Source organism: Macaca thibetana, chromosome 2 (assembly GCF_024542745.1).
Source record: "Macaca thibetana thibetana isolate TM-01 chromosome 2, ASM2454274v1, whole genome shotgun sequence".
NCBI classification, from domain to species: Eukaryota; Metazoa; Chordata; class Mammalia; order Primates; family Cercopithecidae; genus Macaca; species Macaca thibetana.
Window position 1 is genome coordinate 136899639 of NC_065579.1, and position 20706 is coordinate 136920344.

General features: G+C 37.8%; 1 protein-coding gene across 1 annotated transcript in view; it reads left to right on the plus strand.

The window, feature by feature from the left end:
- The window catches only part of GRM7 (glutamate metabotropic receptor 7), a 912442-nt gene that overhangs the window by 456677 nt on the left and 435059 nt on the right, over window positions 1–20706 (plus strand). The window lies entirely within an intron of this gene.

Sequence of the window (20706 nt, forward strand, 5' to 3'; positions counted from 1 at the left end):
AGTAGGAAAGGGTGTCTGTTGCCACCCTGTAATCTAACAAAATTTGCTGATTATGTTGTTCTTTAATTTGGAAAGAAAAGTTATTTCTAAAAGTAGACACTGTGTAAAGAAAAAGGGACTCCTCTGCTGATAGCCTGCTTTGTGTTGCTTTTCTGATGCGCCATGTCTCCAAAGATTCTCCAAAACATGCTTTGCACATTAAAAAGAACTCTATCCTCTCACCCAAAAAGGGATCAAATATTTGCATTTTCTATTCTCTCTCCACTGAAATCTAATTAATTATTCTTCTCAGAAGGCTGCATGTTCTGTGTAGGCTTTTTAGACAAATCAGGTTGTGGTTGTCACTGTTTCCTTTCTGTTATCTGGAGAAGATAAAGATCCCATGAGTCACCCATGTTTTCACTGGGAGGCTTTGAATTAATTTCATTCCCCAATACATATCCAGAAAAGGTTGCCTATCTTACAACCCAGAGCAATGCATTTGCAGATGAGTTGCAAGAATAAAGGACAATATTTTAACCTCCACTCCTTGCTGTGGAAAAGCTGTGTATCTTCTCTGTGCCTTGCTCAGTGCTAGGAGTCAGGAAAACAAAAGATGAGGACTCAAAATTCTCACCCTCAAAGCACACAGACCTGAGTGCAGGTGTCAGAACAAGCAGAGACTACATGGGAACCATTGTGAGTACAGTATGGAGGGCACAAAGAGAGAGTTACCATGGAGGCTTTCCTAGGGTGGTGATGTAGTTGGGGAAGATATCCTTGGATGCAAGAAGTGATAACTGGGACAAAAGTTCCGTGGGAGATGCAGAGAAATGAAGGAACAGAACACATTGGGGAATATACAAATAATTCATTCTGCAGCACTGTCCTGCACTCCTGCCTTCTTGAAATCCTTCCAGTTCTTTAAGAATGTTCCTATTTACAAGACACTGGGGAGACCTTTTCCTCTTTTAGAGTACTAATCGTTGCTACACTGTTGGGCTGATTGACTTCTATTTATTTTGGGGATCTCATCTTAGATGTTAATTTGTCATGGGAGTGATCTGTGACCATCTCACCCCAACCAAGCCTGGGTTAGAAGCCCCTTCCATTCCTTCTATGGCATCCCACAAATCTCCTACTGTTGGAACTCCTACTGTTGACTTGTCTCTGTCTAGAAATGTCTCTATTATGCACCATCTTACCCCAGCACGTGGCTCTTTGCTGAAAGTTGTAGGTGCTCAAACACATTCTTAAGTGATTATGTATCTGGAGGGATGGAGGAATCCCAGATCTTATAAGGACCTGGCACAAAATCTATTTGAAAGTGGGCCAGAAGTTGCATTGCAAAGGGTCTTGAAAACTATACTAAGGAGTTTGTACTTTATGCTGAAAATCTGAAGAGCATCTGAGTGTGTCAGATGTGATTGTGGGGGCGTTGGAAGGATTACAAGCTCACTCAGGTGACTGTAAGGAGGGGTGAAGGGCAAGCGTTGGGTGAGATTCAAGGCAAAGGAAGAACTTTCAGGGCTTCAACTGAAGTCCTCTCTTCCTAGGCTGTAGATGCCATGTAGACACAATGCACATATTCCATGACCATTAACCCCTGATGCCTGACATTTTGGGGAACTTACTGGGTTATCTCAAAGGTTTTATAAATTATTGAGAGAAAATACTATTTTCATGTAGATATAGAAATAAACAACTTTACAAAATCAAGGAACAGCATCATGAACTAGCAAAATAAAAATTAAGATTCCAAACAATGAAATTAGAGAGCAATGTTAAGAAAAACAATATTAGAATGTGATGGAATCGCAACAGTTCATATGAAATTTTCTAATCTCACCCAGAGAAGAGTGAAGATTTTTTTGTGGCCATGTACAAAAATGGTGTGGCTTCCATCTAGCCATATTGCCTAGGTGCATTTCTTACAAAGAGCAACCAAGTTTTGTTCACTTTCATAGCAGACAGAACATTAAGATAGTGGCTATGCATTTACAGTGTCACTTCTATGAAAGTAAAAATAAAAAAATAAAAAGAAGAAGAAATGCATTCAGTTGTGCTAAAGCTTCTGGACAAAACTGTGAAATATCTAAAATAAAACTATAAATGGAGTATAGCCTGTGTGGGCAAGTAAGTTTTCCTATCCTTCCCTACAGTCATTTGCTTGTTTTCTTGTCTGTTTCTTTTTATCTTTTTCCTGTTTTGCAGATGTTTACATGGAATTATGCTGGGCTTATTTTTCAAATATTCATGACACTGCTACATTCCTATATCTTTGACTGTATTGTATAATGCTATACCCTCAGATGTAAGGGAAAAGCTGATCAGCAATCTACCTTTTTTTTTCCCCTTTAGATCCATGTCATGACTATGTTCAGCAAACATCTGGATTTTTGGCTGGCATTTTTCTGAGTATGCATCAAAATAACCAGAAATTGTGTGAGACCAAAATGTTGGCAGATTTATTGCGTCTTTGAAAGTGGCCTTTCTCTTCTATCTGTACTTATTCTCCATTTATGGAAAAAGGGAACTTCAATGTTTCTTAAACAAAGGTGTAATTTTCCCCCTTTCGATTTAATGATGAAAGGATCCAGTTTCCTGGAGGGGTGGCTGCGGTCCCGCTGGCTGCCCAGTGTTTATGGGAAATCTGGGGAATGTCTCTAGAACTTGGCAGCACTCCTCCAGCTCCTGAGCCAAAACACTTCTGTAATTTTTAGTTTGTCTGCATTGTCTGATGAGCCAAGGAATCCCTGGCATTTCCTCACTCATGTGTTGCCCCATTAACTAGACTCTTAATAATCCTCTCCAGCCTCCAAGGAATCTGCAGAGTACTAATGGCCCACATCGCCTTCAACTCTTCATCCTCCAAAGTGCTCTGCTTCTCTGAGAGTAGGCTGTCCTAGGCATCCTCTAATTATGGCCAACAAGGGTCATGGACCAGCATCTTTTCATTTCTTCCATACTCATTAACACTAGGAAGCTAGTATAATGAAGGGTAGATTTTCAAAGCTAACTATAATGACTCTTACAATTGGTGATGATTTTCAAATGGGACTGTAGAACAGCTTGGTTCATGAGTTAAATCTGCAATGTATATAGGAGTAGACAAAAAATACCCTGGACCCAGCATTAAAGAGCTAGCTTTTTAAAAAATAGTAATGATTTTTACTTTATGATTGAATGAATTTTTTATTTTTCCTAAAACTGGAAAGATCAAAGCTGTGAAGATCTGAACTAAAATATTTCTGGCTCCAATTTAGATATGCCCTACTTTAGCTTCCCTTGATTACCTGCAATGGTCCACCTGTGTCACAGGGTTTTTCTGGGTGAATGAGAAAAAAAAAAAGAAAATATTGCCTTGAACCACAGTGCGGCTTCTAAACAATGCATATGCCTTTTGGCCCTATCACCTTGTTTGATAAGAGAGCGGTGAGATACTACATGATAAACCTACACTCCTGCTATTTGTGGCAGAGTGAATTTCTGTCTCGTGCAACTACTTGAAAAAATATGGTTGAACCCAAACTACTTGAAAACATGGCTGAAGACTTCTTCAGGGCCTTTTGTTCAACTTTTTATGGTTTCTGAGTTATATCCTATCCAAGTGCCATTGATTCTGCATCATTGCCACTCTTTTTTCTCCCTTCCCTTATCCCTCTCTCATGAGATCTCTGCATTCTCCGAGCCTCATTATACATCTCATCTACCCTTCCCTGCTTTCCTTCCCTCATCATGTCAGCCTTGTTCCACATCTCATCCCTTCAGGCATGCTGTGTCTATTCCACTTTGAAGCATCTGTCACATATAATTAGTAACTCTTTGTATACATCAAGGTTATTAAGTAGGATCTAAATGATATATTTAACCTTTATGAACAAGTCCTAGGGGTCAAGAATAAAATAGTAAAGAGAAAAAGCTTTTTAAAAAAGATAGATTCAAATATACCTGGGAAATGTTGATGAACTATGTGGTCATTCTCCAGAAATCTAATTGAGAATTGAGAAGAGCTTTGAGAGAGAACTTCTTCTACAGGAAGAATGATAAAATGAGCCAGACCCAATAAGTAAGTTTTCACTGTCAAAAGGAAAAGACAAACTTCCCTCTTGCAAGGCCAGCATCCATTGGACTCACAGGTGAAATCCCACAGGGAACAGGCAGACAGACCATACATAAGAAAGGATCTCAGTCTGATAGGCTAAGCTACATAGTGGCAACAGATAGGCTCCCAATGGACTAACAGAATGCGTGAATATTTCTCACCCAGGTAAAGTCTTCTGTGGTTCTAGGAGACTTCCCAGGGCATTTATCCTCCCTGTATTTGTTCCAAAATCTAGGCCATCTCAATCTTATGGCACTTGTGTTTCAATATTTTTTTTGTTTTTTTTTTTTGAGATGGAGTCTCGCTCTGTCACCCAAGCTGGAATGCAGTGGTGCAGTCTTGGCTCATTGCAACTTCCGCCTCTCGAGTTTAAGTGATTCTCCTGCCTCAGCCTCCCTGAGTAGCTGGAACTGCAGGCATGTCACGACACTTGGCTAATTTTTGTATTTTTAGAAGAGACAGGATTTTACCATGTTGGCCAGGCTATGCTTGAACTCCTGACCTCAAGTCATCCACCCACCTCAGCTTCCCAAATTGTTAGGATTACAGGCATGTGCCACTGCACCCAGCTTCAACACATTCTTCTTTCACCACTGTACAGCTTTGGAAAGAGAGTAGTAGATTCACATACACTACTCACAAATGCCTTTACCTATAAGAAATGTCCATGATTTCTCCTCCTCTATCATTAACCAATAACAAAGTCATAGCAAATTTTCTTTTCAAGGAGTTTGTTTATGAAAATAAAGGAGAGCTGAATATTGATAAATCTCAAGTCCTATCTCCCTCCAGCTCTGTGTAATGGAAATCTTTGGTAGCATTTAGGACACTAGTAGCAGTGCTTTGGAACTTTCTAACAGAGGGCAATCAATGATGAGAGATGCCCTGTCCCCTACCTTGCCACAGATGTCTGAACAGCTTTGACACCATATGTGGTGTCTTGGCAGCAGTGCAAAGGAGGGGCTTCCAGGTTCAGTAGAAAACATGCTACTTGGCAATGTCTTGGCAGTGCTACTGTGGCCAGAAGATCCCAGGGGAAGAAAGCAGTTCCTCAAAAGGAAGGTAGATAACCAGTGGACTCATTCGAGAGAAGTATGTGGACACCCTTTGGGGACATACTGCAAGAGCCATGTGGGAAAGTGTCCCTGGGGCTTGGTAGGGTATAGTGATATTATTAGATTATTCCTGCAGAGTGTGGCTTGGTGAAATTCCAGTTACCTCAAGGAGGCTGTGGATTTGTCATTTGTGACTGATGTTCTTGACATTCTCTTGGCCTTTTTGATAAGCAGAAAACTTCTCCCAATATGTTGGTTTAAAATGTCAAACGCTGACTTACCCAGCCTTCCCTGCAGTTAGAGGATGAACAGGTGACTTAATCCTGACTATTGGGATACATGATGACATTATCTGAGGGAACTTCATAGAGATATTTCCCTCCCTTAGAAAAAAAAAAAAAGTCATGTTAATAGGACAACTATATAACATTTTATACAAACCAGAACACCTTAGAAGTAAAAGGGCCATAAACTGTGATTGTCCCAGCCAAACCAGGGCATGCAGTAACCCTTCTCACATGGGAAACTCCTGCCTTCTCCTCCTGTTTTTTTGTTTTTGTTTTTGTTTTGCTTTATTTTTTATTTATTATTATTATTATTATTTTATTTTCTGAGTCTCTGTCACCCAGGCTGGAATGCAGTGATGTGATCTCGGCTCACTGCAACCTCCATCTCCCGGGTTCAAACAATTCTTCTCCCTCAGCCTCCCCAAGTAACTGGGATTGTAGGCGCCTGCCACCACGCCCAGCTAGTTTTTGTATTTTTAGTAGAAATGGGGTTTCACCATGTTGGTCAGGCTGGTCTCGAACTCCTGACCTCAGGCAATCCACCCTCCTCAGCCCCCCAAAGTGCTGGGATTACAGGTGTGAGCCCCCCAAAGTGCTGGGATTACAGGTGTGAGCCACCGCACCCCGCCTGTCCTCCTATTTTTAATGTTATCACGTGAGGACAGGACACTTGGAGCTTCTGTAGCCATCTTCACAGAAAGGAAATATTAATACCGGAGGAAGGCAGAAAAGACAGACGGAAAAAGCAAAAAGCCTAGGCCCATGATGGCTTACTTAAGCTATTGAACCAATCCTGGAATTCTCTACATTAGTATTTGTTCTTATGTTAGAAAAATCACTGTTATCTTTAAGGCACTTTTAAGCTATTTTGTTATATGTAACCTAAGGTATTCTTAATAAAATACCCGTCTTATTCACCTCTGTATACCCAGCACTTGAATAATACCTGTAAATTAATGAACTCTCACAAAATAGCTGTTGAATAAATGGGCTTTACAAAATAATGATTTTTTAAAAATATGAACTATAAGTCTTATTACTATAGAGTGAAAGTTCAGATAGCTTCAAGATAGATTGTTACCTTTACTATTAATATATATCCCTATGTTTATCACCACAGGAAATATTATTTTGGTAAATTTCTATTATAAAGTGAAGCTATTTCACATGCCTTTTTTATAGAAATTATGAACTATGTGAAAATATCCATGCAAGAGTTGTCCCTAAGGGAAAATATAAACTAATGAATGCTCTTAAAATCATGAAGTCAGTATAGCTTGTAGTTCATGAGTGGCAACAAAGTTGTAAAATGGAGAGAGAGAGGCAGAGAGATTTAATATTTTAAACAAATACCCTTTGTATTGAAATTAGAAATGTATAAATATTGATATCCTAAATTTTAATTCTAAAGAAGAAAAGCAGAATGCCAGTGTCTTGATAAAACATTTCTCAGGTCTAGGAAATTTGACACCAATAATATTATTGGAGGATTTCATTGAATAAGCACATCTGACACTGAGTAGATTTTTCCCATAAAATCATTTAATACCTCGCAGCTTAAAACCATGAGTTTCATGTGACCCTTGCCCAATTGAGAACTGATTGTGTGGATAATGTGTGCTCAAGAGTTCAACTATGTCAGCAGCAACTTTCTCCCTAAGTTATCATATCCACATTGTAATATTGTATCCCTCGTCTTTCTCCCTCCCCCTAAAAATTGATTTCACTGTCATCACATCATCATTAGCATCTCTATATATTGCAAAGTTATAAGTAATGGGCTGTCGGATAGGGAAGATAACATTCATCCAGCTTTCAAATGTTAACTGTCAGACCTGACTATGGTCAATTACTGGTGACCATAAAACAGAGATCTTTGCTAACTTATAAATTTACACTCTAGCAGAAGTAGACAGATGATAATCAATAGGTACAATAAATAAGTAAATTATGTACAATAATAGGAGGTGGTAAAAGCTGTAATTTCTATTCTTTATTGATATTTTTTATTTTGGTCATATCTTTTTTTCCTGTTTTCCCTTAGTTCTTTGTCCATGGTTTCCTGTTGCCCTTTGAGATATTTAAGATAATTGATTGAAATTCTTTGTTTAGTAAGTCCAGTGTCTGGGCTTCTTAATGGACAGTTTCTATCCATTTTTCCTCCCTTTTAATAAGTTGTATCTTCCTATTTATTTGTGTTTTTAAATTTTTCTGTTGTGAAATCCTTGGCATTGGAATCTTACGATGTGTAGCTCTAGAAATAGGATTTTCCACCTTCCCTTTAGTGTAATGTTCTTGATTGTTGAAGGCTACATTCATGTTTGTTTAGTGACTTTTCCAAATTATTTCTGCAAAGATTTTATTCTTTGTCATGTGTGATTACTGAAATCTGTTTTTTTTACCTTATACTCAACCAGTGTCTCGTCAGAGATTTCTCTAAATGTCAGGACTATTAGAAAGAAAACAAAACAACAACAACAAAACAAAACAAATCATTCCCAGTTTTTGCTGATTGGCCTTGTGCTGGGACACCCCGTCAACCCTTAGTTAGGCCCCTCATAACTCTGCCTTATCTTTCACTTCCTGCTTGCACTGACCTAGGTCAAGCTTAAGGTCTTCTCAGGTCTTTTCTGAGTGCACATCCTGCCCTGGACATGCACATGGGTTTCTAAATTCTCTATTATATGTAGGTAATTTTCAATGCCCTCATTTTTCAAAAGAACTCTTTCCAGCTTTTTCTCCTAGGCTTAATGCTGTACGTTGCATGCGTCAACTCTAATCCTTTGCCCCAGGTGGCTATGGGTTTTTCATTCACCTCACAGTGTTTTCAAGCAATGCCTCCCTATTCTCCAACCTGGGAAGTTCTGAGTTAGGTGAAAAAGAAACAAATAAACTTTGTCCATCCTTCAGGTATCCCCCAGACAAATTAGAACAGACAAATAGAATAATTTGTGAATAAATTCATCTTTATTCCCTCTGGAACCCTATATGAGGATCCCACAATGGACACATTGACCTCTGTTCTCAGGGCTACTGCTAAGCCTTGGTAGGAGGTGGGATAAAGACAAGTAAAAATGTCACAAAGCTTTCCCATCCTATTTGTCTTTTTCTTGATTTAATGTTCACTTGGTTGCTGTAAACCTTTGACTTTTCAGCATTCTGACAAAATTGGTTTTGACACTTTCTACTTGTTTTTCAATATTTCTGTGGCAGGACAGGAGCTTAGAGCTGCCTACTCTGCCATTTTGCTAACATTACACCTGACAAGTGCTATAAAGTAAGAAAAAATAGAGCAGGAAAAGGGAAATCATCAGTGGTCAGGGGTGCTGCAATTTTAAATGCAGTGATCAAGATACTCTCATCAAGATGTCTTTTGATAAGTGATTTGAATAAATAAAGGAATTATCCAAGTATCTATCAGGGAAAGAGTGTATTGGGCATAGAAAATAGTGCAAGGGTCCTAATGAAGGAGTATACTAGGCATGGGTGAGAAACAGAACAGAAACTGATGAGCTGGAGCAGAGTGAGGAAGAGGGAGACGAAGTCAGGATATAATAGGAGGGTCAGATCTCATGGACCATGCAGGCAATTGCATGTACTTTGCTATTCCATTAGGAGACCATTGTAGGGTTTGAGCACAGGAATAACCTGATCTGTCTTATGTACTTAAAGGATCATATTGGCAGTTAGGCTGAATATACAACATAGGGTAAGAAGGATAATATCTAGGAGACTGGTATGAGGTTATTGCCCCCAAAACAAAGAAACAACAACAACCACAACAAAAAACAAATGAGAGATGATCGTAGGGTGAACCAGGGTGGTAATGCTGAAGATAAAGAGATATGTATGGATTTAAAATATAGTTTGAAGCTAAAGTCAGCAGAAGTTTAGAGCAGGAAAAAACATATAAGAATGATTGCAAGGTTTTTTACTTGCATAACTAGAGAGATGGAATTATGATCAACTGAGATGGAGAATACTATCATTAGAGCAGGTTTTAAGGGAACAAACAGCAATGCCAATTTTGAATATGTTGAGTTTGAGATACTTATTAGACATCCAAGTATCTATCCAAGTATCTCAATATCTGAAGGTAGGCAAATAAGTAAGCAACTGAGTACATAAGTCTGGAATTTATGGGAGACATCTGGAAACAAAATTCAATTTTATGGAGTCATTGAAATGTAGATGGTATTTAAGTAATATAGAAAATAGGGGACCAAAGGACACTTGCTAGAATATTCTGTCATCACGAGGAGAAGAAAAAGAGAAGCCAAACTGGCCAGTAAGGGAAAACAAAAATAACATGAGTATAATTTATTGGAAACCAGGTGACGTAACTCTTTTTAGACTGGAGCGATTTCATCAACTTCGTCATGTACTGCTGTGAAGTCAGGTAGAAGTAGTGAGAAATGACCATTCAACTTGACAATGTCTCTACATCATTGGTGATTTTTAATGTAGGCTTATTACATCTTAGTGATTGGAAAAAGTCTGGTGAAGTGGATATAAAAACGAATGGGGTGATGTGTCTATAGTGAATATCATCCTCTAGAACTCCCACCAACCTCATCCCAATTTTTATATGAGCACACCACAGACCTTAAGGAAGGAGAACTACAGTCATATAGAACTTTTGAGTATCTCTGAAGAATAGGCCATTGTCAATGACAAAAGTCATAATTACATAGAATAAATAATAATACTGCCCTCTAGAATACCAAGTTAATTTTGCATATGAGGTCATGTTGAGACATACAGATTGAGCAAAAACTTAAGAGAAACTTAAATGAGGCAGGTATTTTGCTATCTTAACAGCATGATTCAGTTTACTTGTAGTCCTATAATCACCACCAATTACTCTGTATTGCTAAGAACAGAGAAAACAGATTGGTTCTGGAGTTAACCCACATCAGTTCCAGTGTTGGTTGTGACAAAAAGTAGCTAGAGTGCTAAGTAGGCATGGATAGATGTTTTGGACAGTCTATTCTAGTGCTGTCAAATAGAAAACGAGTGGACAGGATTAAGAGGTTATTGAGAATGTTTTTTAGCCCTAGAATTCTCTGATTTTCTACAGAAAAAAACAACTGTGCAAGGTAGATAAAAAGAACTTGAAAGACTGCTGTCAAGAAGAGGTGAGGGAATAAAGAGAAGGGATTACGGCTTCTTGAAGTTATGGGTACAAAAGTTAAAATGATTAAACAACAAATTTAAGATCTTAAAATACCTCTCTTGATTTTATTCATGTAGAGGATAAACAACAATGGCATTATTAGAGGAGAGGTTGAAGAAGAACAAGAAAGGGAGCCAACTAAAGGTAAAGTCTAAAATCTAAATCTGAAAAGAAGAAATCTACAAACCAAGTAAGAAAAAGGGGAAAAATATCACAGGCATCTTAACATTTTGAAACGTCCTATCTTTGGAATCAGCTGCTGCTAAAACGAATTGTTGTGAAACTTGTCCACGATGTACCTTTTTTCCCTTTTAAGGACATCAGCAATTTGTTTGTTTGTTTGTTTTTTTAATCACAAGGACAAGAAAACAGTTTTTATCTGTTTTTACCATTTAGGAAAGCAGGAACTTGGTCCGTCACTGAGGAGAAGGAATTAAATAAAGACTGGGGCTAAGACTTCTCTTCCTTGCATGGTCATGCCATGAGCTCACAAACTTACCTATGGGTTGTGAAGAACCTATGGGCTGTGATTTTTTTTAATCACAAGGACAAGAAAACAGTTTTTATCTGTTTTTACCATTTAGGAAAGCAGGAACTTGGTCCGTCACTGAGGAGAAGGAATTAAATAAAGACTGGGGCTAAGACTTCTCTTCCTTGCATGGTCATGCCATGAGCTCACAAACTTACCTATGGGCTGTGAAGAACTGTACCTAGTGCAGCAAGAAAGTATAATTAGTTTGGATTGAGTGACAACAATAAGAAAGAAGTGCTTGAAACTATTAAATCCAGGGCTTAATATGAAAGCAAATCAGTAGAGGGAATTGAAAGGGCCATTAAGTTAGCCAAATGGACAGCTGGAAGAAAAGTCATTTATAAATTCGGGAGGTTGAAGGGGTTTTTTAATGTTCTTTAACAAAAATTAGATGCTGGTTAATCTCTTCTCATTTGGAAAAGGGAAGAAAAAAAACATCTAAATAAGGTGAGTGTCTTTTAGGCTCAGTATGTTCCCGATATTAGGTGTGTGCTATAGGTTAATTGAAATTTTAAAGTTAAAATGACCTTCTTCTAACTTTAAGTAGAAACTGTTTTTTACTTAGTCAATTGTAAAAGGGGGATGTTTTGCAGACTGTTTCCAAAGACTAAATTTACTGTACTATTTGTAATTTGTCTGAGAAAATTACTTTGCTAACCTCTTAATACTCCATCCTCTTTCATATTGCAAAAAGAGCTGACTGCTTTTTTCTTTGAATTCACATTTCAGACAAAAGTGCCAAATTGTCTTGTTGGATTTTAGGAGGTTTTGGCAAGAGACATAGGGTGGTCCAACTTGTGAGTTTTTGAGGTTGTTTCATTGAACGTGTCTTCAATAAACTTTAATTGAGTTCAACCTAGACATACCAGTAGGTCCTAGCAATAAAGAAATAAGATACTGTCCCTATTTTAAAGGAACCCATGATTAATTTGGGAAGTCAAACAAAAATAATCAAACTATTATAATGTCAAGGGATGGATTGTGATAATAGAGATAAGCTTAGGGGGTTGTGTGTACACCAGTAGATAGAGGGGGTATTAGCTGAAAAAAGTAGGCAACATCAGAGTGACGCCTTAAAGAACACATACTAGTTGAACTAAGAAATAAGGGCGGAAGGGTTCATTTAAGGGGGACAGAATTTACAAAGAGCCAAAAGTATCAGTGTGTCAACATGTTTGTTAGGATAAGCTGGAGAACATGAAAGACTTCAGATATGTGATGGAGATATTGACAGAAACCACATCATGGTCTGTATTCATGCCCTCTTGAGACCTATAGCAAAATGGACCACTCTGAGTCTTTGGGATATGGGTTCTAGCATTTGATATCAACCTAGAGCTGAGACTAGTCTTTCTGAGATATCTAGTGGAGTTGAGAATTTATCCTAGACTGCCTAGAAACCAGAATGTCTACAGTATGGCAAAAGAGTCTAGGACTTATTTACCGTTTGAATGTATCTACTTAGGTTCAGCCTGCCTGATGCCATTAGTAAACTTTACACAAAAGCCAACAAGTTCCTTAACTTATTAGGACTAAAGAAAAAAACTGACAAAAGATACCATTTGTTTTTCTTAACTGTTCTTAGACACATTTCTTTATTAAAGACACTTATTTTTGTATGTTGTTGCCTTTGATTATTGTTATTGTTAAACTTTTTCTTGGAGTGTAATTAGCATAGACTAAGATAAGCAAGTCTTAAGTGTACCACTCGATGACATTTGATGTACGTATTTGCCAAGGTAACCACTACACAAAGCAAGACATAAAGTATTTCTATCACACCAGATAGATTCTCAGGGTTCCATTTCCTGTCACTGATAGAGGTTACTGTTGACTTATCTTTCACTTTATATAAATATAATTATTTATATATCGTACAGTAAATACATTTTTTTCTATTGCACTTCAAATAATTATGTATGCATGGAATTGTACAGTATCTCTCTCTCTCTCTCTCTCTCTGTGTGTGTGTGTGTGTGTGTGTGTGTGTGTGTGTGTGTGTGTATGTGTGTATCTATGTGCATAGTAGGGGAGTAAAGACTTTTTTCTCATCTATTGCTGGACTCATGGCTGAAACTCCAATAACAACAGACAAATTAACAAGAGAAAAGCATACACATATATTTAATACAAGTTTTATGTGACACACAAGCCTTTAGCAATAAAAACCAAAAGAAAAAGGGAAACCTGTATATTTTATGCTCAGTATGATGAAGAGGTGGACAGTTGTGGAGAAGTATGACTGGACAAAGGGGGTATGATCTAACAGTAATAAACTGGGAAAACATAGCAAGGTCTGTTTGTTCAGATTCTTCTCTCTATCCCTGTCTTTGGAGATAAGGGCAGTTGTGTCCTCCAGATATAGGGAGGATCCTTCTTGAGTGAGAGTTGTGTGACATGTTTCAGAGCAGAAGAACAGGAAAAGGCCAGAGAGTAACCTTCCTGCTTCTTCTGTTTCCTCAAATGACAAGGTGCCATATTTTGGGGTAGCATGTCCTGAACCTCATCAGTGCATGATCAGTGCATGTGTGTGTGTGTGCATGCAACTTCTTTCACCCAACATAATGTTTTGGAAATGGATCCTTACTGTTGCATATAATAGTAGTTCTTTTTATTGCTGTGTAATATTCCATTGTACAAATATACCACGATGCATTTATCCATTGATACATCATAAACATTTGTTTTATGAGAGCTCTCTAGATGTAATTTCTGATACTTTCTATTTTAAACTGAAAGATTGTATTAAGACACAAATACTCCTATCTGATGTCTTACTGAGTAAATTCACATTTTTGCACATATTTTTCAGCTAATGTACAATTGTGGCAAAGTACCCTAGTGCTTTTTTCCATCTTCTTTAAGCCTCACTGCTGTTGAGTCCCCTAGATGAGCTTTTGATACAGACATACAGAAAAGTAACAAAGAAAAATAATATATATGGATAAAAGGCAGTGGAAAAGTTAGATAATGCAGAAAGATATAGCTATATAATGCAGCCAGTGTTAGAAATGAATTATTTTTGTTCTGAGTTGTCACACAAATACAGAGTTCATAAGGTTCTGATACTAATAATGATACTAGCAAGTTTTAAATTTAGATGAGAATCTTATTTGTACTTCTACCTATAAACTTAAATGCCTTACGACCTATGTGTAGACATGGCATTATGTGTAAGCAAAGAGTTCAATTATTTGATGAATTTAATGAATATAGAAACTAACCTCTGATCAGTCCCAAAAAGTAGTGTAATTAATCATATAAATTTCCTCTTAAGGAAATAGTGTCTTAGCTATTTCTGATCTCTCTGCTACGTGTTTTTTCCCTGTTCTTATACAACAAATCACAGTGGAACAAAATTTCTCTTTTTCTATTTTAGCTCATAGTTTAACACTCTTGGGTTTGTGGCAGTTGTGTTTTTTTTTTTTCTCCTAGTCAAATACCAGTTTTCCTAAAGTCAGTCACTCTGACACTGACATTTGGAGCACTAATTCATTCTAACCTCAGGGAATTTGCTTTTTAGGAATAAATTGAGCATTAAACATTTCTGTCTGATGATTTTAAAAAAGTTTAACAGAATTTATTCTACATAGGCCAAGTGAAGCATAGCATATTGGCACTTTTAAGTACCATGAAATTCTAAAAAATGTTCTTGTCTCAAATTGATTATTTCAGCTATCAACATCATTCATGCAGATGCTTGTGACTTATGCTATGATGCTATGGTTGGGTTATATCTGGCCTCCATATGTCAACATCAATGTGAATGGCCTCTGGCAAATTAGTGTGTGATTCCAAGAAAAACCCCAGAATATCATGAACATAGTCAATGGTAAAATAAAAACAGGATTCCCTTGAAATTAGTTGTGAAAAAATAAAAATGGAACATATGAAGTTTTTAATTATTTTTCCTCCATGAGTAGAGTTGTTGGATATCTACATGGAGACATTTCCATAAAATGTTAATGATGACAATAGCAATGATATTAGTAGTGAACTTCTAGTGGATACTTATGATATGCCAGATATAATAAATACCATCTTTAAAGTAAAAACTACTTTATTGATATTCTTTAGATTAAAAAATGAATACTTGGGTTAAACAATTTGCCCAAAGTTACATAAGAATATATTTGCTGAAATTTGGATTTCATTATAAGAGCTATCTGATCTCTACCACTTTTTTATTTTTAAAAACGTTTATGTGTGTATTTATCTTATTTCAGTAGTTTTTGGGGAACAGGTGTTTTTGTTGTTGTTACATGGATACATCCTTTAGTGGTAATTTCTGAGATTTTGGTGTACCCATCACACCAACAGTGTACACTGTACCCAATGTGTATTCTTTTATCCCTTAGCCCTCACCCCTCTTCCCCCACCCCAGTCCCCAAAGTCCATTAAATCATTCCTATGTCTTTGTGTCCTCATAGCTTAGCTCTCACAAGTGAGAACATATGATGTTTGCTTTTCCATTCCTGAGTTGCTTCACTTAGAATAATGGTCTTCAACTCCATTCAGGTTGCTGCCAATGATATTATTTCATTCCTTTTTATGGCTGAATTGTATGCCACCTACCACTACATTCTTAACTACTACTTTGTGCTCTATTTAGAGAGTGGGAGATTTACGAGTAGAAGCGCAAAATTCGTTATCCTCTTTTGAAAATGAGCTAGAGAAAGTACTGGAAGTGGTATATGGTCATTAGAAATGTACCTTTTGTAATGGCATCAATGTCTCTGATTGACTTCCTTAGAAGCAGAGTTGAACTCAGGGATTCTGGGCCATACCTTATTGAGGCATTGCTTATGGGACAAAGGAAACAAGTAAGCAAGAACATGTTTGCCACTGGAGTCTCACTTCCCCCTGAACACATCGTGATCTCTGGAGCATGAACTGCACAAGAGAATTGGTCACCGAAAGGCAAGAGGGATGGATATGTGTATTCCAGAGTCAATCATTCATTAGCCACAGGCTGTCTCTAGGAATGAGATATAAATAATTCTGGAGTCAGCTCCTGTTTGGCCAAAGGAGAGGGAGATAGTTATGAATCATTAGCAGCCTATCACACATAGTGCATCTTTTTTAGGAGTAAGAGGGGAAAGGCACAATAACTACTTTTACTTTGAAAAGTTAGTCTTGACATGTCCCAGGCTAGCAGTCCCTCTCCACCCCATAACTCCACCAAAAACTAAAAACAAACTGTGACTGACATAGCAGGATCCTAAATCTTTGTAATGTGTATTTCTCACCTTCTGGTGCACATCTGTCTTACAAAGACATCTGGAGAACTTGCTGTTTATCGTTCAACATGTCTGATTAATATGATATCATCAATATAGTGGTTTCATCTGATTTTCTGCCGAATTGCCACAATGTTAAAATATACTGTAGCTTACATATACTGTTGTTCCTCTCATATGAAAGCAAGCTGCTTCTTAAACCCTTTTCCTTTAGATATTAGAAAAATCAAAAAAACTAATTTGCCAAGTCAATGTTCACATAACATGTAATGGTTTTGTTAATATTCTCTATAAAATGTAATCACATTGTTATGGAAATATTTCTGTAACAATGTTAATGATTATAACAACAGTAACAGTAGTGAACTTCTAGTGGGCACTTATACTATGCCTGGTGTTATGAAATATAATCTTGAAAGTAAGAACTACTTTATAGCTATAATTTGATCTACTACTTGGTTTAGTTTGCAGCAGTCCACTATAATCTACCAAAATTAAGCTTTTTTTTTTTTTTGTAAGGATAAAGCTAGTAAGATCGTGGATATGATGGGTGTCACCACCCTTGCTTCCTTTACATCTTTATGGGTGACACCAATTCATCATGCCTTCCCTCAAAGGTGTAATATAGTTCATTCTAATTATATGCCAGGGCCCAAGGAAACCAGTAGTGTGTGAATCCATGAACCACCTGTGAAACAAACCTGGACCAGGACTCCATTTATTTTCTGATCCAGAGCTTCCATTCTCATGCATGTTTTCAGGCAATGGTGGTCAGCATCATGATTTTCATCCCTGTGTGTGAGCTTCAACTCAGGTGTATGAGAGTCCTTGAAAAATCTAGTTACTCTCCTTTCCTTAGTGTATAGTTTTCAAAATTAATGTCATAGGTACATTTAAGGAAGAAATGAAGGAATCACTTCTCTATTTACTTATAATGTTGCAAGATCCTACCTCATGGGGAACTTCAGTCAATGCGTTCTGAATCTGGAAACTGGACAGAGAATTGTAACTTTTCCCTGGAACTGCTGACCTCAGCCCAGTTCTATAATAGTATCTTCTGTTAGTCACAACTTACAAAGAACAGCCTCCCCTGGCCTTTTCAGTGAGTATGGATTCCCCTTATGCCAGAGTAAAAGGTGTGCCTACAGGTCCCCTCAAGTGATCTAGTTTGCCTCTGTTTTCCTTTCTCACATAATAGTCACATACCATCAATTTTTTTTTCTTTTTAACTCTTGAGCACTTTTATTTCTTCCTTCACTTTCTGCTAGGCAATTTTGGCATCTCTACTTCATTTAAAGCCATTGCTTTTTTTCAAGTCCCGAGGAAGCATCTCAACCCTTCATAGAGGGGCCCTCAGAATCCTTGTCAAAGTGTTGAGTCATAGACGAATCTCCAATATCAGCAAATTCTCTTGTATCCAGCTTTATAGTCTGGCCTCTCCTAACCTTGGCCCAGCCCTGTAGAATCTATTTTATTTTTATTTTATTTTTATTTATTTATTTATTTATTTATTAGACGGAGTTTTGCTCTTTCACCCAGGCTGGAGTGCAGTCGTGCCATCTCGGCTCACTGCAAGCTCCACCTCTTGGGTTCACACCATTCTCCTGCCTCAGCCTCCCAAGTAGCTGGAACTACAGGCGCCCGCCACCACGCCCTGCTAATTTTTTGTATTTTTAGTAGAGATGGGGTTTCACTGTGTTATCCAGGATGGTCTTGATCTCCTGACCTCGTGATCCATGCACCTCACCCTCCCAAAGTGCTGGGATTACAGGCGTGAGCCATCGCACCTGGCCTATAGAATCTATTTTTAAACACACTCTCCTAGTATATGTCAGCCAGGTCCTGCAGCTTTTCCAATGTATAATTTATCTCCTCACTTGGCAGGCCAGCACTTTCTCAGTTGGGCCACAAAGAGATTTAAACCCAGTGGATTTTTTCAGTTGCCAGGATGGGAGAAGAGGCAGAGCCTCACTGCCTTGTAGACCACCGGCTTCCTTCTGAGCTGTTCCAGTATCTTCAAGCAAGAGCCCCCGAACTGTCTTTTAACATGGACAGTGGGCCAGAGGTTTCAGGGGAATCTGGGTATTGAAAGTTCTCAAATATATTTACCAAGCTGTCACCATGCTAAGTGAGGTGAGGGGAAATGGTTACTTCCTTTGTTAGGTCTTGTTTTACCTAAAGGGAATTCTTTTGTGAACAAAAATACAAAGACATTTTGAGCAAAGGACCAAAGATTCTCTAGAGCAAAGTTTCTCAAATGTTTGCGTTTATCGAATCACTTGCTGGGTGAGTTTACTAAAACACAGATTGCTAGGCCTCAATCCAGAGTTTCTGATTTGGTATGTCTGGAGTGGGATGAAACTCTTGCATTCAAGTTCCCAGGTGATGCTGATGCAGCTGGCTCAGGGACCACACTTTGAGAACCTCTGCTCTGGAGAAAGGGGCAGCCCTGAGCCATTTAGCAGCCAACATACTCAGCAACTGAGGGATAGATATCCCAGTTGGGAAAGGAGAACAGTGGAGTACCAAACTCTCCAGCACAATCAGTGCCACATAAATCTAAATGGTGTTGACATAACCATTCTGATCAAATGTAATTCATTTCAGAACAGCATGTTTATATGCATCTCTATCTATTGAGTCTTTCAAATATTTGTAATGTTAACAAAATTAATATGAATAATTGTATTCTTCCAATTGATGTACCAGTTGAAACATTGGGTATTTATGAGCTTCCTCCCAAATTCATTAGTTTACAGTTTTGTTTTCTGTCTCTTGACAATGAAGAAATACATGCCTACATCACATCATGAGCGAGAAACAGCACCAAAGCCAGACCTGAATGTGTGTTTCATTGTAATGAGTAACTGCTTAAAGAAACATCTATAGTAAAAATAAATCTAACTTGTCTAAGAAAATAAACTACCCCTTCTACATGCCCGCCCCCCACCTCCGGCCCCAAAGCATGAACACTACTTGATTCTTGGCAAAGTGAAAAGAGCTTTGAAATTAGATTTAAGTGACAACCACAGTAATTAAAGGTATCAACATCTGTTGAACAACAGTAGGCAATAAAAGAAAAAAAAAAACACCTTATTTTGAGAGAAAAACAACAGCCTAATTGTGGTTATCCAAGGAGGCCTCTTTAAAGTTCAAATTATAATTATTGAATAGGTGTCTCACTTCTGTCAGTGTTGGGCTAATTTTGTCTTGAGAACATCTTAGGTGGGACGGCAGGTGAGTTACTATTATGTTCTTTTAAACTGCAGATGGTGACACATCATAGTAAGTGATTATAGCATTTTTTCTTTAAAGAACTGTAAGTTAAAAGTGTTCCCAGGTGGTATTTGTTGCTAATGGCCATATCATTAGTTAATGGGGTTTAATTAAGCACCCTGTGTATCAAGAGAAAGGAAAAGACATGGAGCAGAAGCAAAGGACATTTAGAAAAGGAGATTGGGGGCTGGGCCCAGTAGCTCACACCTGTAATCCCAGCACTTTGGGGGGCCGAGGCAGGTGGATCATCTGAGGTCAGGAGTTTGAGACCAGCCTGACCAACATGGCAAAACCCCATCTCTACTAAAAATATAAAATTAGCCAGGTGTGGTGGCACATGCCTGTAATTCCAGCTACTCAGAAGGCTGAGGCAGGAGAATCACCCATTGCACTCCAGCCTGAGCAACACAGTGAAACTCCATCTCAAAAAAAAAAAGTTTCTCCCAGTTATTTTGCCCACAGTCCACCCTCACCACTATAATTCCTTAAAGATACTTGTATTTTCTCCTCACTACACTTATCAAAATTATATTTAAATACATAAATATTTGTTTAACATCTGTGTTCCTAGAATATAAGCTTTATGAGAACACAGATGGCATCTCTCTTGTTCATCACTAGCATGGTGCCTGGCACATAACAGGTGCTTGAAGAAACTATTGAAGACATTAATTGGTTAATTAATTAAAGTGCTTCTCTGCATTGCCCAATATCTCTGGAGCTAAAACTCATCCTGAGCATGTCTGCAAAGTTATTGTTTATTGCTCAAATTGCATTTTATCAAACAATTATAACTCATTGAGGAAAAACTATTCTTATATTGAGTATTTTAAACATGGACTCCAACTGAATATTCATGAATTTCCTTCTTCATTGCCAGATCTCAGGGTGTACCTTTCCAAGTTATTATTCTACGAATCTAAAATATTGCGACTCCCCTCTGCCTCCTATCAGAAGGAAGGAAAAGGAAAGGAGGAGAGAAGAAATAAAGCATAAGAAAGAAAATAACTATTGCTATTTTTTTCCTCAATTTAAATTCTATTATGTAATCCAGTT